The sequence below is a fragment of the Chiroxiphia lanceolata genome, chromosome 4, assembly GCF_009829145.1.
Source record: "Chiroxiphia lanceolata isolate bChiLan1 chromosome 4, bChiLan1.pri, whole genome shotgun sequence".
NCBI classification, from domain to species: Eukaryota; Metazoa; Chordata; class Aves; order Passeriformes; family Pipridae; genus Chiroxiphia; species Chiroxiphia lanceolata.
In genome coordinates, this window is record NC_045640.1 from 71,460,152 (window position 1) to 71,483,017 (window position 22,866).

Genomic DNA, 22,866 nt, shown 5'->3' on the forward strand with positions numbered 1-22,866 from the left:
CCATATAGGAAATTTGGCTACTAAACATTTCTCTTGTAGCAGTGAAACAAACCCTCCATGGACTGTGGCATCGTGTCCCTCATGGCAGCCCCTGGAGCCCACATGGAGAAACCCCGGAGCAGCTGCCAGTCACGAACAGCCGGGGAAAACTTCCCCACCCCACAGCTCCTGGAGCCCCTCACCAGCCCAGCCTGACAGGGACAGTGGGAACAGTGCCCACACTGGAACATCCCACAGCTCCTGGAGCCCCTAAGACAGCCCAGTCTGGCAGGGACAGTGGGAACAGTGCCCACACTGGAACACCCCACAGCTCCTGGAGCCCCTAACACAACCCAGCCTGGCAGGGACAGTGGGAACAGTGCCCACACTGGAACACCCCACAGCTCCTGGAGCCCCTAACACAGCCCAGCCTGAAAGGGACAGTAGGAACAATGCCCCTCACTCTGCCCTGGAGCCCCAGAGTGACCAGAGGCTCCAAGGCTCTGCCTGGGGGAGGCCACAGGGCCCAGAGCAGATCAAACCCAAGGCAGTGCTCCCCACACGGTCTGGGCCCTCCCATCCCGACACCTGAGAGCTGCTCTGCCACAGGGATCTGATGGTAACTGTATAGTCTGTCTCCCGCTCTTTCCCCTCCTTCTCTCATTCCCCCTTCTCTTTCCTTTCTCCTTTCTTGATGCTTTGGGTAGCTTAAAGCTGGGGGGATTGGATTTTGATTTAAGTGTTGTGGATTAATGTGTGCTGCGTCTGTACTGTGGTGGAATGTTTTGTCTGGATTGTGTGGTGCCCTTCTGAACTGTTGCCCAGTTCCCTTTTTCCCTCCCCTAAATTATCAGTACAGGTGCCTCTTGGGAACAAGTGTGTGGGTTATTCTCTTGATGCTATCTCGAGGTATTAAAGAACTCTCTCTCTCTATATATATATATATATCTATTTTAAAATAAAACTCCTGGCTGAGCCCCTGAGCTTGTGGCTCTGGGTCTGGGGTGTTACAAGTGTGTATGTGAACACAGATTTGTGACTGCAGGTTCAGAGCTGTAGCAGGAGTTAATTTTCATTAAAGGTTGTGTTTTGTCTTTTTAAGCTGTCGAGGTCTCAAAAGAATCACAAAACTCTCAGCTGTCATCCTGGCAGGAAGATCAAGTAGAAATCACTCTGAAATATTTTAAATTCTTCTGAATAACTAATTATAGTGACAGATTTTTCCAAACGGACTCTCAGTGCAAGGTATTCTATTGCATTATTCTCCTACAGAGACTTCCAGGTTTTTCTTTGCACTCTTTATCTTATATCGTTCTCTGCACATGCTGTTACTTTTTTTGTGCTTCTTCCCTTTATTGCTTCTTCCCTTGATCAGGCCATTCCAACATACACATTGCACCTGCTTAGATATCTTTAAAACTACCTCTACAAATCCCTAAATCCATTACAGATGCAAACCAGAGCCTCTCAGTGAGACACTCTGTCTTTTGGACACCAAGTTGTCATCAAAAATCTCACCATCACTTCTTCACCTGCTCATGTGGTGCCCAGCTGTGCCTCGTTGGCCCTGCACTTGCCTGCAGTATGAGATTTGCTGCTCAGAGGTGAGATTTCCAGTTCTGAAAAACTCCACGTCAATCTCGAGTTGGCCCCTGTGTTTTCTTCCAGAGAATTAGGTTTTAATTGGGGAGAGGGGAAGGTTTTAGTTCTTCTTCCATGTGTCTTGAAATACAAGTGGGTATTGTAAAGAAAATATAGCTGCATGAGGAAACAGAGTGGTTAGAGTGAAAACTTCCAATCACTCTGGAAGCCAGGATCTTTACATGTTTTACATTACAGTTCACTGTGTTAGCACTTGGCCACAATGCTGTGCAGCTCCTAATGCATCAGAGTTATGGAAACATCTGGGCTAAATAGCTTCATGCCGATCCACTGAGAAAATCCACCAAGGATTCAATACTTTTTGAGATATTTCATTTTCTATCTAGGATAGTAGATTGCATTATGCTTATATACCGATTTATGAAACACACAGGAACATCTTGTTTCTCCTTTTTGTTGTTTCTCTTAGTCTTTATGTGCCTACAGGGCACATCTGTGCTGTTTTATTAAGAGCTATGTTAAGGCTGGGCCTTGGGTGGACACAGTGTGGGAGAGGGAGCAAAGAGGTTCCTTTTCCCTTTGCGCAGCCCATCCCAAGGCTGCCAGAAATTACAAACTCCTCCAGAGCCAGGAGTAATCCTTTGAAAGAAAGATGTTTCTGCTGCATCTCTCTCCTGCTGGCCAGGAGAGCTGGCTGACTGTGTGGGAAAGTACCAAATTACCCTGTTGCAGCCCAGCCAAGGTGCTCCGGTTGGAAGCCCCTTTGCTGCAGGCATTGCTTCCCACACACTGTCTGTCCCTGGCACGCCCTGTGCTGGGATTCTGCAGGAGCAGCACGTTCCCTGGCATCCTCTGATCTCCAGGGATGCTGCTCTGGGGACACCCAGTTCTGCTTGGTGTGTTTGTGTCATGCTGGTACAGTAGCAACCACTGAAATCTGCTTTTAGATCTCTTGTAGGGCACACGCAAGCCCTGCTGACTGTGAGATCTGTAATGTTGTAAGTTGATCCCATCTGCTGTCACAAGGAGCTTTTGGTTTCCAAAACTTCCCTGCCTCTCTGAAAAGTTTGCATCCTGTACATTGCTCTGCTACATAACCCTTATAAAAACCTGATAGCGAGTATGACTTTGACCTGTGCCTTGCAGGTCAGTGTTGTGCATCTAAATGTCTTGAATTTTAGTCCAGCAGAGGATCCACGTGGGGATCACTCTGACAGCACATAAAATAACTGTCATTAAACTTTTATTATTGGGCAAAGCCTACATCCCCCTTCTTAAAGAGGTGAGGAATTGCTACAGACCCTTCCTTTTTCCCCCTGGAAGCATTCAGGTACTAGATATATCTTTTAATTGCTTCCTTCTGGCTCTGAAAGCTTAGCCTTCATCTGGTGTTCAGGTTGGACTTCGAATGAGGCGAGGAGCTGGAGAAGAGACATCTTGTGTGGAAGAGGCTGGACTGTCCTCATGGACTTAACCTCCCAAGGTTGCAGGTTTGTTTAAGTTTACTGCTTGATCAGGACTGAATCCCAGTCATGGACTGCAGATCTGCAGAGCTGAGGACACAGAGCTAGTCTGGTATAAGGATGACATCTTTCCATGTGAAGAAGAGAATGTTGTCATCCTTGTGTTTCTCTAAGTTGTCAGATAAAGCAAATTCAGCCATGCTTGTGTAGCATGAAGAATACATAATCGTTTTTTTAGGTCAGATCCTCCAATTTTAGTCACACTTGAGAGCAGTAGATTAAACTGTTTCTCATGGTGGAAGTTTCTGAATAGTCTGATACAAATTTTCTGTGCCCTCATTAAAGGGATGATTTTCACCCATTGTACTGTTTCAGGCTGATGTGATAAACTCTTGCTCTAATGGAAAACCAGTTAGGAAGCAGAAAGAGGAGAGACTGCAAAGCTGGGGGCAGCAATACCAGCTTGTGACCCAACACTGACCTGCTGGAACTGTGAACTTTGACTGTAGTATCCTTTCTCCCAAAGGTACTAATTTTGCAGGATATAAGTAAGGACTTGTCTGTCCTTGAGGGAGACCCCTCTATTCTGTGCTGACTTGCTCTTCACCAGGCCAAAGAAGTGTAGCTGTAGCAGGAAATGTTCAAGGCAACCCACAGTGTGGGGAGTTAATCTATTTTATGTGCATATAAAAAGCTTTTATAGGGATCATTATCAACACAAACTGTTGTCTGATGTGCACTGTAAATAAAGTTGTGTAAATCATGGCAGCCTGGGCTTCTCCTGAGCAGTGGGAGACAGCGCAGTTCAGCACTGAGACAGGAGTAGTGTAGCACTTCAGGTCATTGGGAACTTCCCAGCTCTGAAAGAAGCCCTAAACAAAACTGTAAGAACTCTGTGATGAGCCCTCTGAGAGTGGGAGCTTTCCAGGGTGCGATGGGATTTTCTGGGATGAGAACAAAGCTCCTCTGTCTGAGCACTGGGCTCTCCTGGTGCCTAATCTGAAGCTGTAGGCTCGGGCCCAACAGGAACTAGTTTCACTGCTCCGTGTTCCAGCTGCCGGGCACAGTTTGTTGACTTTCCCCTCAGCAAACCTTGCAATGTATTCTAAGTAAAACAGTCTCCTACAAACTTGTGAAGATGAAAGACACCACTTCATAAGTCTTCCACCTCTGAGTACAGGAAGAAAGAGCCAACGTGCAACCACGGTTATATTTAATGCATTGTTGCCAAGTACTCTGAGAATATATTGAGGGGTGCAGTATAATTTTTGTGTGCACTGGAACATGGATGTGCAAAGCTTCCTTTAGTGACTGGGGTTTGTAATGACTTAGAATCTCTTAAAACATTTTGCCAAAGTGTGGGATGGTTAAGAAAAAAATCATTTTGTTGGTAAAAATGCTGTTTTTCTCTCCTTTTTTGGGGTCATGGGCCACCATGAAAGCACATCTCCCAAATCAAAAATTGCAAGTTTTATCCTTCCCTCTGTTTTTTCAACTTCCTTTAATTCTTTTCAGAAAGAAAAAAATAGTCATTATTTCATTTATTAAAATCAAGGAAAGCAGGTTGGCTTTTCTGTTCCTGCCAGTTTTAGCTGCAGTACAGAATGTTTCTGGCATCTGCTTTCCCCAGAGTCAGAAAAATCACAGGATGATGCCTTGCAGCTCTCACTTGTTCTTTGGGCACCCATGATCTCAATCAGTTTTCTCGGGAATTTGCAGATGGAGAAGCTGTTGTATGGATCAGTTCTGTTTTTGTTTAGAAGTATTTATTCAAGCCTTTTAACCTTTTTACTATTCTACAATGTCCCTGCTGAAATTGGTGCAGTGTCTGTTTGCAGTGTTTTGGAAAATATTACATGTAGTTTGTTTATCTTATAAGTATTTTAATGAGAAGAAATAAAGTTGTCAGCATGTTGAGTCAGTCATCTATGAGCAAACTTCATGGACATTATTTTAGGGACCAGTTGGATGGTGGGATGTTCCTGAGAGAGTCTCTCTCAGAGTGTTTTGTGGTGTGCAACAGAAATCTGGTGTTGAGAGAGAAACAGTGTGTCCTGCTTCCTTCACTGATTTCTTTTATTTGCCCTGTAGCATTGAGTGGGTTCTTTACAGCTGGCAGGAAGAAAACCTCTTTGCTTCTTGTTCAACTGTAGTGTCTTATATAAAAATTGATATTCCTGGAGAAAGGAGACAGTTGCTCCAAGCTTCTCCAGGCAGTGTAGCACCAAGGTTGTTCTCATGGAGCCTCCACATTCACATTAAGAGATACATGTTCTGCATTCTTTGCTTTCCTAAGGGCAAGAACTTCCATGAAAAGCTGGGAAAAAGAACTTGATCCTACAGTTCAACAGATTCAGCCAATACTTGCCATGCCTTGAGATGGCATTTCCACTGGAATGCTGAAGGCACCTCAAGGTAGGTGGTGATTGTTGCTTCTGTTTCACAGTTGGTAAAATGAAATCACTGGAGGTTTAAGTGGCTCACCTGGAGATCAGATAATAAATCCAGGGCATGTCAAACACCCAGCTCCCCAGCTCTCAGCCTCTGGCAGCAGAGCTTCATTTAGCAGTAAAGGAAAAATATCTCCAAACTCTCCAATTAGTCATGGAAGGAACGAATGTGCAGGAATCTCCTTCCCTTTCAATCCCACGGTTACTTTGCAGCGATGTGAAGCTTTGCTGGGGCCTGAGTTCACAGGGAGAAAGGGTGACTGAGGTGAGAAGTGTTCAAACAGCTGAGGAAACCTCATATGCACTTGAAATTACTGCAGGGTGTGTAAGTTCATAAAAGCCTCATAACTGTGAGGTTTATTAGCCAGCATAATCATTTTCCAAGGGAAGCAGGGCGAGGTGGGTGTTAATTAACCCTCCACTGTACTGCATGTGCTGTAACAGTGGAGAAGTAGATTATTTCTCATTTTTTTTCTGCATGGGATTGACCCACACAGTCAGATGATGCAGAGAGTTATGTGGCTATAAAAACAAAGCAAGAACACAAAGCAAATCAAAACCCACCAGTAAGACAGTAGGGTGTGTTATGCTGAAATGCTTCCAGTAGTGATAACTCATTATTAATGCTCTTGCACACAACAAGGGAGCCTTTGGGGAATGTTTATCTGGGTGACTGTGCCATTTTTCTCCTTGACTTGCAAGAAAGCTGAATTCAGACTGGAGCTTATTCAGAGAAATGAGCGTGGCAGATCAGAGGAATGGATTTCAAAGCAAAATCTACAACTTCTACTTGGGATGGAGTGATTTATTTTTCTTATTTGAGTTTTGCTAGGAGGTTGATCTCCAAGAGCATGACTTTTGTGGTTAGAGTAATATCCTTGGTGGGCTCTCATGCAGCTGGCAAGTACAATTCACAAAAAGGTTGGATTTTACAGATTTTCTTTTTTTTTCTTTCTTTTTTTTTTTTTTTGCAGGAGAAGTAATTTTTTCTGCAAGACTCTGAAAGAATTTTATAATGCATATAAATGGAGTTTATTAAGCCTTTGGCAGATCAGTGACCCATGCTAATTTGTAAAACTCATAGCAAGTAGTCAAGTTTAGTATTCTTGGAGAGGAGGATTGAGAGGTCTGAGATTCAAATCCATTGATGTAACAGGTTGTGCACTTTTCCTGTGTGTAACACAAAAGTTGTGTTTCCTTTAAGGAAAAGACAAGGCATTTGTCATGTAGGAAGGTGATTGCCAACCTGGTTTTGTCACTTGAACAAAGGGGTTTCTCCTGGAGCTGAGTGCTAGTTTGGGAGACTAAGGGCTCCCTCACTTGCTAGTTTGGGAGACTAAGGGCTAATCCAGGACAGGGCTTTGGACACGTGGGATATCAGTGTGTTTGAAAGGCTGGGTATTCAGTAAGTTTTCCTCGGGACAGGAAGCAACAAGGCAGGTATGGCCCTCAAGAATTGTTTGCAGGCTGAAGAGATTTCAAGTTTACCAGAAGGTGTTATATCACTCTATTAATTCCAGAAAGTTTCCAGATAGTGATGAGAGACTTGACAGCAGAATACCAGGAAGAGCAATCCAGATAAAACAGCCCTGGAGTCCCCTTTTTGTGTTTTTTACCTTTCTCTTCAACATCTGTGCTTTTCCCAATGAAATCCTTGTAAAGGCAAGGTACAATAGGCAATGATCCCTTGGTGGCAATGTTTCTCCTCCTAGATCTTGAAGGAAAACTAATTTTGGCTTCCATAGTTTATTTACTGACATTGCCAACACTGCTTGTAGAAGACCATAACAATATAGCACCGTGAGTAATGGGGCATCTGGGGGAATAAGGAGCTCCCAGCAGGATGGCTGATGCCATGCTGCAGGAAACTTGAGAGGCTCTTCAAATCATCACTTGCTTTTCCCCTGTATGACTCGCTGCTGTGGAGTTTCAAGATTCCCTTTGAATGGTCTTTCATTCCTCTTTGTGTCCTGTGGGAGACCAGAGGCTGCTTTATGGAGCTGGTCTTTATGGGGAGACTCAGTGGTGCCTCACTAGAAATAATGTACCAGATGCCATTGCACAAAGATGGATTTCAGAATTACGTGGATGCAGTGGATGATAAATCCAGGTGACAACAAAGAAACATTAATAACCACTTGGTATAGAAACCTACTGAACTGACTCAGTCTCCTTCAGTAAAAGTGAGTGTGGTCCATAGATTTTGGTTATTCCAGCAAAGCACAGAGCTTAGTTTATCACATTTGCAGTTTCATCTAAACTTGCAGAAAGGTTTCTTGGAGACTTAAGCTTATACATCAAAACAAAAACCTTGAAAGATTCATGACTTTACCAGTATTTTTTTCCCCATTCACTCATTTCTGTCCAGATACATTTTTTTCCATCAGCTGAGGACAGAGGCAGATGAATTGGTATGCCTAAACCAGGAGAGGCTGTGATGGGTGTTCCCCTCCAGCAGGGACCTGTGGTTCTTGGCAGCCCTGGGAAGGAAAGGGGCGACCCCAGCCAGGGGAAGGGTTTCTGCTTTCAGTGCACCAGCCAGATTTTGGGCCCTGCTGCCAAGAACGCAGATTTTATTGGTGTTGCAAAAAGAAACTCTGTTCAGGGGGCTTTAGTTTCAATCCCAGTTTAATTCAAGTTAATACTGCAAAGCATACCCTCCACTGCCCTAGTGCCATTTCACAGCCCCGGGTGGAGCTGCACTTGTGCAGCGGAGTGGAAATGGGTTCTTGGTCTTTAGGGAGTTGGAGTTATTGTACCAGATTTGATGCACAAATGGGCAAATTATGTGGGTGGGGGAGAGATGGGGTAGTGAGAGGAAGGGCCTGGGATATGGAACTGGTTTCAATAAGAGCCAGTGTGAAATTTCATCCCCTTCTCAAGAAGAAACCAGCCTTTTCAAAGTCTCTCCCATTTTTCCAGGCTTAAAGTAAATAAGTAAATAGCTTGTGCTTCCAGTTGTTGGCTTCAAATGGAACCCAGAACCAGAGGGTACAAAGGAGACTAAAAAAGCCTTTATTGGCTTGAAAGAAAATATTTACAGATGGATCAGGATGAGGCAGGATTGGTTCTTAAGAATTCCCCCATTTGGTTTCTGTAGCAGAGGAAGCAGGTGAAGAATTTTGTTCACCTATTCCTACATTTGCTCTATCCCAAACAGCTATGCCAGGTGCTGGAATGAAGAAATACTTAATTACTGAAACTTCCATTTACATTAGATCTAAAACCTCACTTTGTTACTTTCTTTAATTACCCAAGCCAAAGAAACACTACAGAGTGTATATTCCATTAATTTAGGCTCTGAGTCAGCAAGGTAATTTAATTAAGCACGAGTGTAATTCACAGCACATTAGAAGTCCCACTGAAACCTACTTCTGCTGTTCTGCAGTTGTTTCAAAGCTGGTTTTATTTCTTGACGCTCCAAGACAAGCCAAGCTTATTTTTTTCATTTTAGCTCCAGTTGTGAGCAGGGGAGAAAGGCAATTTGAGGTTAAGTGGAGAAAAATTTTACAGAGTGCTTGGGGAAAAGCTGAATTTGAAGTAGCAGAGAATGCAGAGGAGCAGAGCATGTGTGGGCTGGGTGTTACTGAAGCTGCAGGTGGATGCTCATTGCTGTGTGCCCAGTTCCCAAGGCATTGCTTGGACGGGCCTGGAAAGGAGGTGACAGGAGGCCACTCTTTATTAAATACCTAGGGCTGGGCTGTGTTGTGCCCCTCACCAGAAGTACAACGATAAAAACTTTTTTTTTGAGCGGTGGCAGGAACTAAATCTCTGCCTCATTGCTCACCTCACTTGCTGGGGTAGCTCGAAATGACCTGGAGAAGTCTCACACTGCTATCCCAAGAAGGCTGATGAAGCTGTGGCAGAGGAATTGCCTGGATGAATTTCTGCTAAAGAGTCCTAAGGAAGCACTCCTCTTGGCATCAGCTTGGTTGGAATATGTATTTTTAATATCCAGCTTGCTCAGAGTGTGGTCCTGCTCACACTGAATGAATAACTCCATTATGTCAAAAAAAAATTACGACTGCATAAATTAGAAGAAACTTGGATCCTGTGCCTTTCTTTCAAGAAATTGTGAATGCAGTTTTGGGAATTGACAAATATTTGGAATATAAATTGAAAACACCAGACAAAATTTTTTATTTCTTGTTATGGCTACAACAGTGTTATAACTCACTTTCTTTTGGCTTTAAATAGTGGTCTAGATAATTAAACATTTTGTTTTAAACCTATTAAAACCAGGCTATAAAAGTTAGTGCCAGTTTTATATAATATATAGAGAAACTTAGCCTATGTAAGATGGTTTTTAATTGAGGAAAATACCTAAGCAACTTCTTGGAAGTTTTGGAACATTTTGACAGAACTTCTGACCTAATGGTACTGAAAACGCTGAAAGGTTAGCATTTTAAACCAAATATTTTTTGTGTAAAACAAGAATAATCAATCATCACGTTAAAGGGGAATTGCTGCAACAAAGAAGCAATTTATCAAATGCAAATGCAGGGTTATGAATAGACTCCAAGAAAGCTCTTAGTTTCTTGTCCAGAGCTGCTTTCCCACCAAGTCAACATTATGTCACTAACAGAGTTGCTGGGAAACTGGGATACTTGCACGTAGAAAATTTGCTTGGAAAATGTTTCTATTTTTGGGTTTATCAATACACAATTCTGAAAAAGATTTTTCTCTTTCTCTCCCTCTGTTTCCCTAAAATTTCAGATGGGAATGGTGGTGCCTCGAGTGAATACTGGTGCTTGGAAGCATTTTGACTTTGTACAGTAACATTTGAATGCAATGTTGTCATTTAAAAAAATTAAGCTGAAGATATAATTCTTTAAAAGTAGCACTGCTATACTTCTAAGCACAAAGAAAGTCCCTTCAGTTCCGCCCACTTATATTAACTGAGTTGTTTGTTTAATTTTCAGCACATCTTTTGTGAAACCTGGTCAGGCTGTGGAAACTACCAGGTTGCTCCTGTTTCTTTAGGTGCTCCTGGTGAAGTGTTTGTGAGTCAGCCAGGGGAACCCAGCACATTTCCCAGGGGAAAAGGCTCAGGAGAAAGACAGGCCAACCACTAATGAGGCATTCCCAGGAAACACAGAAGGGAGGGAGATCAAAGTGGAGCAGCTGGAAACCAAGGCCCAGGTGGGCACCAGAAGGAAGTGCTGAGCACTCTTGCTTTGGCAGTGGGCTGAGGCAGCTCAGAGCAAACACCTGTGTGTGTGTACAGGGAATGCACAAGGTCAGGGGGAACTTGTCAGACAGCAGCCAAATCATATTGCACAAATTTATAATCCCTGGTACACTAAAAGTCATGGCAGGGGTGCTTGTCTTGGTCTTGTCTCTGACACTCCTGCTCCTCAGTGACCTTAACGCTGTCCAAGGGCCTGGGGACACGGAGGGAACTCTTCCCTTCCTCCCAACCGCTCCTCACGTGTCCAGAGACCAAGACAAAGAGGGCTCTGCCCCTCGAACAAACAGCCCTAAGCCTTCAGCCTGTTCTAATAACCTCCTTCCCCAGACCCCTCAGTGTCCTTGTTCCTGTTCTCCAGGTTTTTCCTGTTGTGTCCACATCCTCCTGGGATGGTGGTGCCCACAGCTGGGCCGCCTGCTTCCCACCACCGAGCCAAGTGGGAGTGTTACACCATGTGTTCTACAGATGACACTTGTTTATTTTTCCCAGGACGGTTTTCCATTTTTTCCCAGCAGCATGATGTTGTTGACTCATATCGATGATTTAATACATTATAGCTCTGCAGTGAAATGGTAGATTTGTGGGTTTGGTTTTGGTTTTTTTGCCTTTCTGACTGTTTTAATAGAGAGGGAAAAAAAAAGGTGCTATAGGGATCACTGGCAGATTTACCTTATTTAATTTGCTGGGTTTCTCAATGCTAAGGTTGAAAAGCCACATTGACAAAAGTACCTGCTGGTGCCATGAAGTCACTAAATGTGTGGTGGGCTATCAGAAGCGTTGTACAGCCCCTTCTTTTAATCAGTATCAGGTGAGAGGATTGTTCTTCACTTCAGGTTTGTCTGTCTTCACAGAATAATTTACACTGTAATTGTTTTTATGGGTCCGAAGTCAGAGTTTGAAAGTGGAGTTAAAAATCTAGTCCTTATTTACCTTTGTTTCTGGGAAGCAACAAGATTTCTGTCCCTTTGCTGTCTGTGTCACAGCAATCTGAACTTCTCTTCAGCCCAAATGTTATCTGTGTGTCCAGGCCTTCTCCCTCCTGTCAACAAACCCACGTTGATTGAAGGCTCAGTTTTGTTATATGTGTTTAAAACTCTGTTTTACCTTGCAGGTCTACACAGGGGCCATTATGTCATGAGAAATATGAGAGATAACAAGTCCTGCAAAGCCATAATTTGTGTGCAGGCTGACATGTTTCTGGAGCACGGACAGGGAAAAAGAGGTTGTGGGTTTGTTTTTGTTTAGATTTTTAACACAGTTCGGAAACAGATGAGCGTTTAACCTCCTGAGACCAAACATATGTTACTATGAAGTAGCAAACTTACGTGTTTGTTGCCCATTTCATGGCTGGAAGCTGAAGATGTTTTGGCATCAACTAGTTAAAGTTTGATAAAGGTAATTATTGGTGTGGAAGCACCCGAGCTGTTTGCCACGTTGGCTGCCTTTCAGTCCATCCCACTGAACGTTGCAGTGCTTTCCAGTCAGACATTAGAGACCATTTCATGAATGCTTATAGTAACCTGGCAGTGTTTCCTGCTGCTGTATGTGCACTGGCTCCCTGAATCCCAGGGTATTTATTTCTGTCTCTGTTATTTTCTTGTTAGAAAAACATTTAATACTCAGACTATGTCTTCTGCACACATTCAAGTGGTAAAAGGCCGGGGGGGGAGAAAAATAGTCTTGAAATAGCACATTTTCAGCTCATGTTTTGTGTTTGGAATAAGTTTGTAGATGTTGCAACAGCTGTAGACTTTCGATTTAGTCAGTGACATGATTTCACTCATTCTTCCCCAGCTTCCTGAGCTCAGTATGTCCCGCTGTTGTTCAGGAGAGATACCGGCTCAGCTGGCTGCTTTTCCAGGCAGCACTGCTCTCCCCAGGCCTCCCCCTGCAGACACCAACTTCTGTGTGATAAGGAGAAGTTTTTAGCTCTGAACACTCATCAAAAACACCACTCCTCCGGTAAGTACGTTAAACTAAGGCCTCTGATGCCTGTCCAATTTGTCTCCTGCACTATACTCTTCTCAGTTTGCAGCTTTAATGCAGCGGGATCGGAAATAATCAGGCTTTGAAACAGAACCATGTGGCTGAACACACAGCACAGAAACCAGAATGTTGGAGAATTGCATCATTATCTGTGTCAGACACACAGAGCAGCCCACGAGAGACAGCTTTGTATCACAAATGGAGTGGTGGAAATCCAAGTCAGTCCTCTCTCTCCCTGTCCAGAATTATCCTGGAATGGGTATTTCTGACTTAAGGGGAAAAAACCCTCCCCATAAAGAATAGGGTGGGTTTAGTTTTTAGGACATTTAATGATGTACTGGCACATAGTAACTGCACTATAAATATAGTCTGAAAAAATATGAGCTTAGTTTGGAAGCTGCTCTCAGCTAAATTATGGGGTTTTGATCCTGACCTAAACTGATCCCACATGTTCCTGGATTCTCCCAAAGTTTGAGTGCACAGTAAATCAACTGTAATTTTTCCTTTTTATTGCAAAGAATGAACAGAAGAGATTGGAAATTATATGACTTTGGCATATGTTTATCACATGGTTTAGGATTGTTTGATATCTTTTTAGTTTTAAGATTTAAGTAAAGTTTAAAACAGGTATAGAGAATCAAAACTAGTTAACTGGCATTAGGTCACCATGGTTTCAAAAACATTCAGTGCCTCTACAGAGAAGAACTAATCTTACAAGTACTGATGTGTTCTGCTCACACACACTGAGGATGTGAAGAGATAGTACCATAGTGGGGAACAGTAAAGAAGGAGGAAATATCAAATGACTTCCTTGGGAATAATTCCCAATGCTTTAAACAACAGCGGTTGTACCCCTGGGTTGTGCTGCTTCTCCTTTGCAGAATGAGTATGTTCAGTATTTATGCTTTTTTCCTCTTCTAAGGCCTTCTCTTTCCTCTTCTTCACTCCTTATTGTACCAGCTTCAGTGGTGGTGCTATTTTGTACTTTTTTTTTGCAGCCCATACCTTGTCCCTTCTTCCTATTCTTTGGCTCCTTTTTGCAAGTTGTTTTTTTTTTATTTTAACTGGAGAGTTGGTATATCCTTTACTGGTAGTACCAAAGTATGGCTAAACTCTATTCTTGAGCGTGGCTTTGCTAATGGTCTGGCTTTCCCCTCTGAAACATTATGATGCAGCTGAGTTTTGCGAGCTGAGTGCCCACACAAGTCTGCTGCCATGTGGGCTGGAGAGCCAGCTTGTCTAAGCCTTCCTCAGTAATTACCAGGCAATAAAAGTTAAGTGCCCCATAAAACCACATGGAAGAACCAAGCTATTGCTGGCTGGCCCTGCTCAACCATCCTCTTCCTGTGTGCTGGATGTTTTAGGCAGGGGGAAGAACCGACCGAGGTCCCTTTTGGCTCTGTGTTCCTGGTAACTGGTGCCCTGGCCCTGGGCTGCTGGTGTCGAGGCTCAGAAGCACATCCCAAAGCAGGAGCTTTAAGCAGTGCACCAATCTGACCTAAGCAGTTCCTATTTTATTTGTCACAGAGGAAAAAAGAAGATAACTCACTCCTCTAACACTGGACTGTTTTCTAGACACCTTGACAAATGTTTCAGAGTGATGCTTCAAAGCCAATCTACTGCAGCACTAAATAAGCTGCTGGAGAGTGAAAGTGTCTAATGTGAACCCAAAGACAGGGCAGCTTTGCAACTCCCCTAAATTGGCCATGACTCAAACTGGCAGAACTAGTCCTGATTCTCTAGTTCAGTAGATGTGCATAATGACTTTGTGGAGAAATGAAAGATGTCAGGTTTCTGCCAACCTGCTCCCAGGATTTATATCGCCATTGTGACTCCTAATTTATACTGCTGTGCTTCTGGTATCTTCTTTCATCATGTGTTTCTTCAGCCTCATTTTTTACTTCTCTATCAGATAACAATCCCATTTATTTTAGGGGTTTTTTATTTTTCATTTTTTATTACTAAGTAACCGAGATTTCAGTCTTCTTCAGGGGTTGCAAGTTTAAAAATGATGCAGAAAACTGTTAAGATGCAGGGTGGGTAGGCTGGTGAGTGGTAGAGTCAGGCAGTCAGAAAGGATCATAGGATATCATTTAATCCATATTCCTGCCCCAAAGAAGAATATTTACACTAATGTTCCTAACAGAGGCTTGTCTGAACTGTCCTTAAGTATCTCCAATAATGACAAACCTTCAGCTTCATTAGGCAACTACTTACCCTTCATATTAGAAAGATTTTTGTAATCTTCGGTTAAGTATTCCAGGATCCCAGAAATAACCTGTTTGGGGTAGTGCAAAGAGAATTCAGCTTCATTTCTGCTTGTTGCACTGGTTTTCCAGGAGTGTTGGAGAGAAGCAACAATATGAAGGGTACTTTCAGAACAAAGTAGGTATTTTTGATCATTTTTGACATTCCCAGCGCTGGCATTGCCCGCAGACACTTGAGGGTCTCCTCTTTGCAGGAGGGGTCACAGCTCCGTGTTTCCTGCAGGGAAATCAAGATGCTGAGCTCTCTGCAGGGGCTGCCCATGGCTACACTGCTTCTAGTTGAACACCAGCGAGCTGTTGGGCTGCAATCTAGGCAAGGGAGCTGAGAAGGGAAACACTTGAGAATGCCTTGATTAATAGCATCCCTAAATGATAATGGCTGTTTTATGGCTTTTGTAAAGGATTGTAGTGTTTCTCATATATAAAAATAGACAAGATGTGGTTGTAATTAATGTAGAGGCTCTTTGTTGAAGCTGTTGACTGTAGGAAAGAACCCAAGGGTTTCTTAGGCTCCTCAGTTGTAAAACTAAGTAAGTACATCTAGGGCTGCCTTGTGTCACTCCATGGCATCTTTCAAAGCTGTAATTAGCAGATACCTAATGAGTTGTGGCTATAGCATGTGGATCAGATGACTCAAGTATTTACTCTAGGCCTCTGATTCTCTTTCTCCACACAAGGGAGAATAATTTGGCTTTAACATTTGGAGACTCATTTTCTTTGGTTGTCTTGCCTAGAGACTTCATTGTTTCCAGGACAAGAGTTTGTGTGCCAGTTCAAACTCCCTGGTTTGAAGCCTTCCTATTTTTTTCAGCCCACATTCCTTCCTTCCACAGTCTTTCCTTAGTCCCCTGGAAAACTTTGAATGTTATCTTTGACAGTCATTTCATACTGACTGTGCCTGAGCTGACCTTGGTCCAGAAATTTCCGAATTGCTCCCTGTCCTCAGCCATTCCACCATAAAGAGCAAATATTCAGATGAACCAAATATTGACTAAATCAAAGGTAAATATCTCTGTTAACTCTTTTTCTAGACAGCTGGGTGTTCCTGAAGACTTTTCAAAGCCTTTCTTTAAGGAATAACTGCATGACCTCAGCTGTGAGAACAGCAGTACATGTAGATCCATACCTGCAAGTGGCATGTTACAGGCAACTTGTATTGCATGTCCCTGAAAGGGATTTATTTCTGGGATCAGCACTTCTCTAGACATGTTTTCAGGGGACCTGAGCTGAACGTTCAACAAGTGTTTAATGAAGAAAGAAAAAGCGTGGGGGAGGTTACCCTGTGCTGTAAGAGTATCTGTTTTATAACAGCCATGCTTGTCACTATAAACATGATTGATTGGCTCTTCATCACCAGCCACTCTCTTAATTCTTCAGATGGTGGCAAAGATGAATAGGGAGTGAGCTTCATCCTTCTGGAAAGCTGGGAATTTAAGCAGTGCCAGTCTCATGGTTGCAGGCAGTTGACTGAATCCCATGGGAGTTACAATCAGACCAGTAGTCCTTTTCCTAACAGTGATATTTAACGTGCCAGTCTTGTTTTCCTCTCAGCCCAGTCATATTTCTTTCAATGATGAAAACAAGGAGCACTTTTTCCTTTATCCAGTTGGCTTTGGTCTGTGGGCACTGAGTAATTTAGGCAATTTATAGAAGATTGGCTCCAAGTTCCCTCAAAATACATAGGTTTGTATTTACATCTCTGTCTATGACAGTGATTTGCCATATAGTCTGAAGTTTTGAGGGTGTGGGGTTTCTTTGGGTTTTATTAACCTGATACAAGGCTTTATAATTAACTCTTGTGACTGCTGGGAAGTTTCCATGAACCATTAAGCAAGTAAATAATTTCTGCTTGTCAGTCAAAAAGATCTTACTGTTCTGTTGGTTGTTTTCAGACATATTTAATAGACTGAACTAGAGGAAAATGCCTCCTAATGAGGATCTTGCTTTAGAGATGTTTATAATCCTCACTATGAAAACTTCCCCAAAATGATCTGTTTAGGATCTGTTTAAAACTCATGAGAAAATCCAGAACTAAAGCAAGTAATGAGAGTCAATTAATTACTTTGAGCTACAGGGAAAGTAATTCCCAACATAATAATTTAGGCTATCAGCCCATGGTCTACAGCTGAACTGAACTGCACAGTGTTATTTGCAACTGGGAACACAACAGTATAAACTGCCTGAGCATTCCTATTCCACCAGAACTCACAGCTTCCTAAACAAATGGGCAAGGCTGGAAATGGTGAGCCTGGGAGATGCATGGCATGAGCAGACACTTTCCATTAATCCTCCCACCTCTTGGTGAAGCCCCTGGGCAAAAATATTTGTAATATTCCACCCTTTTCTTCCAAAGAGGTGACTCATGTCTGGGATCCTGCAACTTTTCCTAAAGGGGAAAGACTGAAACTCATGCTGTTATAGAACTAAATTCAGTGTTTTCTCTCCCTTAGGACCAAAATTTTTAACTAAACTAGAAAACTGGCAGGTAGTCTGTCGGTTTTCTGTCTTGATATTCCAAACCATTAAAACCAACAAAGCCTGACTCAGAGGAGGGATGTGGATTAATGACACAACTGTGTTTGCAGATAAACAGATGAGGTGACCTTTAGGTTCTTTCCCCTTTCTTGCAGTGACTGATGCCAAATTACTGTACAAGAAAAAAGCAACTTCATAATTTACAAAGTAGCTGCTGAATTGTTCATGCAACTTTGTTCATGCCGGTTGGGAGGGTTTGGGTGTTTGTGCTGAGAGCAGTGGGCTGCTCCTAACCCAGCCAACCATAACCTTGGGAAGGCCTCAGCCATTCCAGTTGAGGTGGGACTTAATCACCCTAATTGCCTATGAGGTCTAGGAGCACTGGGAGCTGGACAGAAGGAAGGGATTCATGTTGTAGCTGCACTGACAGAAACACCATCAGAAACCATCAGTTACCTCGTGGGTTTGACAGCAGCTGCTGGGCCAGCCCGTGGCTCCAGCTCCACACTGACCACTGCAGGGATCCAGCCACACATTCCCATGCAGGGGAAGAGCAGATGGCCCAGCTTATGGCACTGGAAGGAGACTCAGAGGACGAAGGGCAAAAATAAGTAGGAAATCAAGTTCTTTGCTCCTCATGAAATAAACTTTCATTATTGGAGTGGCAGTGCAGCCCCACAGGTCACTTTTTGTCAGGCTGAGATCCCTCTCGCCAACCTGGTTTTCAAATCAGGTATCAGTTTGTCATGTGCACCTTTAGTTCTTTTCTCTCATACGGAAGGCTTAGTATAAATACAGTCAGGGATTTAAGAGTTTCTTTTATTTTAAACACATATATTGAAAATATATATATATAATATTAGTGGAGCAAAGTCGTAGCCAGTACTTGTGTGCCACTTGTGGGCATCAAAACACAGCAGACCTGCATTTTACATGCTGTGTATATTTTATTGTCCTTCTAAGTTGTCTTCAGTTGATTTTCAAGATGGTCAGAGGTTGAAATACCGAGTAACTGTTTGTTTTGTGAATAGTATTCCAAGACACAGCAGCTGGCAAAGAGTAGTTGAATACCTTATGATGTGTCTCTGCAGAGTGGATGTAATTGTAAAAAATAATATAAAGATCCCAATGCTTGATGTTACTGACAGATGAGTGAATGTAGCACCAAGCTGCAGCCAGTGAACTCCACCTTTCAGGTTGTCAGATAAGCTCTTTTGAAATCTAGTGGCTGCTTTTAATGGTTGTTCATTAACTTTTGAATTTTGGCCCCTGAATAACAGGTGGGGGCTGCTGTGACTAATGTTTTGGTGGTCTAGAGCAGGGTGGGATGTGCTGATGTGGGAATAAGACACTTTAAGAGACAGCAGCCTCAGCTGATGACTGAATTTCAGCTTTTGGCCTGGCTGGTTTTTTTTGTTTTATTTGTCTAGGAGAGGGGGGAATACTGAAAAAAATTGTGCATTACAACAGTGAGCAGTTCGCCTAAGCTCACATCAGGAGACAAAGAAAGTCATGCCTAATGACTAAAACAGACAGCAGGTTGCAAATTTGGGCTTCATGATGCATTCCAGTCAGTAACATGAAAGACAGGAAATACCTTACATGTGCTGCCTTTGGGGAACAAGCGAAGATACGGAGGTCAGGCATGGCTCGGCTATGTTTGCTGAGAAATCTTTTCTGATAGTGGGCTTTTTCCTTTTACTGTTCTTTTTTTCCCCCCCTGAGCAGTGTGGTGTTGCCTGCAAAGCAGTGGGAAGATCAAACAGCCCCTCAGGCAGCTGCTCATATTGGTCAGTGCCTCTGAGAAGGATGAGCCCATCAGTGGAGCCGAGCGCTGCTGTACATCACCGGCACGGGGAGGGGGAATGACCTTGAGCTCTTGGCCAAGTCAGTAACAGTGTCAATCCATTATCTCCAGGTACTATCCAACTAGCTGCTGCAGGCAGGGATGGCTCTGGAGCAGTTTGTAACTGCTTCAATTGGAAAGCACATCTAAACTTAATTTAGTGAAACCACTGCAATGCTGGAAACCCCCACTGTTATTAGGACTGACAGAGCCCTGGGTCTGTGTTCCTTTATACTCTTGTAAAAATAAGATAATGCCCCCTTAAGTCTGGTGTTCTTTCTGTTATCAAAATTTGGACAAGTGACTAGTGGGGGTTTTCTTCATAAATCCTCAAAAGCTGTAAAAAGTGGCAACTTCACAGTTGCTATCCAAACACTCCATAACAGAGCAAATGACATGATGTGGTTCCCAGCATTTTGGCTGTTACATTTCCTACTAGAGTGACAAGTTAACGTTGGCCGTTTTGTTACTGAGGAGCAGGATCCTTGTTCCAAACAGCTGTCATTTAAAAAAGGCAAGAATAGAAGTGAAGGAATAAGTTTCATGTAACCAATGGATTTCTCTTGCTCATCTATTTAATTACTTCATTGTGATGAGTATGAGGAAGATTTTCTATATGACCATAATAAAAAACTAGCCCTTCTATGTCAGGAATAATAGGTACTGAACTGAAGTTCAGTCCTGCTTCAGCACAAACCAATAACCAAATTCAGAATAATTTCAACATTATGGGCTAAGCGATGCAATCCCTGGCTTAGAGTGCAATAAAAATCTACCAGAAGCACAGAGAATCAGCAAAAAACTATTTTCCAAAGTCTGGATTTCCTGTGCACAATAAATTGTCAGAACATCTCATGGCCCAAGAAGGTACAAATTAGGTTGTTGGTTTCCAGCTGCAAGTTATTGGTGTGGGGAATGACATGGATCAACAGAGCTGCTTGTGCACATCCATGTTTCCAGACTTTAAAGAGCTACTGACAAGGTAATTGTTTGATAGATGCAGCATGTTATGGGGCTGCTCTCCAAACAACACCAACATCAATATTTGCTCATATTGTCAGCATATGAGCGATCTGCCCTCAAATTGTGTCTGAAAGCAACACGACCACATTTTCTCAGAAAAAGTTCCATTTGCATGTTCAGTGGAGAAAAATCTCTGTTGGTGATAACACACTGTGGTCAAGCTGCTCAAAATTGCTGAGTAACTTCTGCCAGAAAAACGCTCTCTGAGTGTGTTCTGAGAACACTGAGCACGCGCTGGGCTGGCAGAGCTGCTCAGTCTCCACATGAACTCTGGGAACCAGCTCATTCCAACTCAACTGGGATTCAACTTGCATTGCCCTGAGCACCACCAGGAGTTTCCTGAGTCAGTGAATAGGATCAGTTGTTTTAATTTGAACCTTTCAGAAAGCAAATCAGAACAAACCAGTCAGATCGATAGCGTTGAAAATGCCCATTTATGTATTATGATGTTTTTGGTCTGCTTGCACTTTTCTCCATAATCACATTGTCATAAACATTTTCCACTGAAAGTATAATGTGAACAACCCTTTTACTTTTACAATCCAGTGAATTTTTAGGAAGATGAACTGAATAACATTTTCATAAATCAGAAAGCATTAAATGGTACCAATGGGAGGGAACTTGTTTCAGCTTGACAGAAATTCTTCTTCTCTGTTGTGTTTTTATGCATTGGGGCCATCTACGGATGAAGTTATAAGGCAGTTTTCATGCATGAGGTAAGAAAATGGTCAATACTAGGTTTTAAAGCATTTTAGGAGACTTTGACTTTAGCAGTGTATGTCTTGTTTGACCAGTAAATTAGAAGGGATTCCACTTTATATTAATAACAAATGTAAGTAGGCTTGAAATTTCTCTAAAATGCCCTTATAATAAATTCCACCTCAAACAGGTTTCATTGTGCTGCAAGTTTTCCATCATATTTTTCAGCTTACGAGTGCATGTAAAATATTATGTATTATCCTTTCTTTAGTGTCACTAGTGCCACTCTATTTAGGAGGTTCATTTGGTTGTCCTGGGGTTAAAGAAAGCCTAAACTTGTACTTGACACTCTTTCTTGTTACAGGGTCCTGCTTGCTTTCTACTCTGTAGAAAATGCATCAGTGTCATTGGTCTATCTTTCCATTATTGCCATTTTCCTATTTTTAGCATATATTTCATGCCCTAATTCATGTTAAAATTCAGTGTGTCCTGTTTCCTTGACTCCAGACATCGCTCCTTGAAGATGCAGATCTGCTGAAAAACAATACTCTTTAAAAAGTAAACAGTTTCCCTTACTCTCAGACTAACATTAAAAAACAGTCTCTCAAAAGTTCTCAAAGGAACATGTTTAAAAATGAACGGGTAGACATTTGTCTTTGTAATGGATAGTGTATTTTTAGGTAGTATAAATTTTATAGAAGTCATAAAGTTTTATGAACTTTAACAAATGTCCTTCTCAGAATAACTTGGGTCTTATTGTCAGTATGTTATCTGGGAAAAGGTGACCAGATCTGTTCCTAAAAGTGAGGAATTTGCAAGTGGGAGGTTACATGAGTTTGTGAAGAGAGTTTAAAATCAATCCCTTCAGCGCCTGCAGCAAAACCAGTTGGGTAACTTCAGAATTCTTTTGGTTTTTCTCTAAAACCCAATAAACCTCTGTGCCAGGCAGGATTTGTCTTCTCTTGCAGGAATTTGTCTCCCTTTCTTGGGACAAATGTGACCTGCTCAGTAGTCCCATAAGCTACAAGTTACTGGAGCTGAACTTGAGGAAAAAACGTCCCTGGACTTGCTGTGTCCGTGTCCCACGTGCTGGCACCCAGCCCTCAGGTGAGCCTGCACTGAGCTCAAAATCCTCCAGTCACCTTGAGGTGCACACTGAATGTAATTGCAGCAGAGCCAGGGACACAGCCCATATTACAATTACTGGTTCAAAGCCCATTACATTTATGGATCGATCCTGTGCAATGACACAAGCTCTGTGTCAGCAGGAACTGGGAAGCAATGAGTTTTACCCTTTCTTTCCCCTGTTAACTTTAAACTGTTGACACGGTGCTAAATTCAGTGCGCTGAAGGTGTTCCATGTGTCACTTCTAATAGGATACAGGTGTCAGACAATTTGAGATTATTTCAAACCTAATTTTCTTAGAGTGAAGATACAAACAGTTACACCAGAAGCAGATGTTGGGCCTTTCTCACCCCTCCGAAATGTGGTTTGGCATCCATCCAGACCGAGTCTATAGGGAAAAAGAGAAAATTACATTTAATTTTGGCTTGCTTGGTTTCCTCCTTTCAAAATCTTCATGAATGTGCAATAAAAAAAAACCCCAACAACCCATCCCTTTTCCTTCTGCTTACACAGGGACTAAGGATCTTGTTGCAAACAGATGGAGTACAGGCAGGTTGGGCCATGAACACTTTTCCACCTCCACACCAAAGCTATATGGTCCAAAATGTGGCATAAAATGCTGTATTTTCCTTTTTGCCCTCTTAGCCCTGCCTCTGTCACTGACTTGTCTGGTGTGCTGATGTTGAACTGACAGCTGGGAAGTGGAGGGGGAGCAAGGACAGTGCCTAGACCACCCACTCGGGGTCCTGCCTCTGCTCC

At 42.7% G+C, this 22,866-nt stretch overlaps 4 long non-coding RNA genes across 4 annotated transcripts in view; 3 read left to right on the forward strand and 1 right to left on the reverse strand.

Moving 5' to 3' along the window:
- The first annotated feature begins 664 nt into the window (after nucleotides 1-664).
- On the forward strand, nucleotides 665-3,559 carry LOC116785769. The gene is made up of 3 exons (XR_004356724.1): nucleotides 665-1,583; nucleotides 2,978-3,071; nucleotides 3,420-3,559. It is a non-coding gene; the product is annotated as an uncharacterized LOC116785769 (long non-coding RNA).
- Nucleotides 3,560-5,345: 1,786 nt separating this feature from the next.
- Nucleotides 5,346-19,739, forward strand: LOC116785768. The gene is made up of 6 exons (XR_004356723.1): nucleotides 5,346-5,459; nucleotides 10,478-10,636; nucleotides 11,931-12,080; nucleotides 12,480-12,647; nucleotides 19,142-19,300; nucleotides 19,699-19,739. It is a non-coding gene; the product is annotated as an uncharacterized LOC116785768 (long non-coding RNA).
- LOC116785767 overlaps nucleotides 18,078-22,866 on the reverse strand; it is a 28,631-nt gene continuing 23,842 nt past the window's right edge. Inside the window, exon 3 of the long non-coding RNA XR_004356722.1 lies at nucleotides 18,078-22,495. This is a non-coding gene — a long non-coding RNA (uncharacterized LOC116785767). The remainder of the gene's footprint in view (nucleotides 22,496-22,866) is intronic.
- Nucleotides 21,271-22,866, forward strand: part of LOC116785766 — a 30,107-nt gene continuing 28,511 nt past the window's right edge. Inside the window, exon 1 of the long non-coding RNA XR_004356720.1 lies at nucleotides 21,271-22,088. This is a non-coding gene — a long non-coding RNA (uncharacterized LOC116785766). The remainder of the gene's footprint in view (nucleotides 22,089-22,866) is intronic.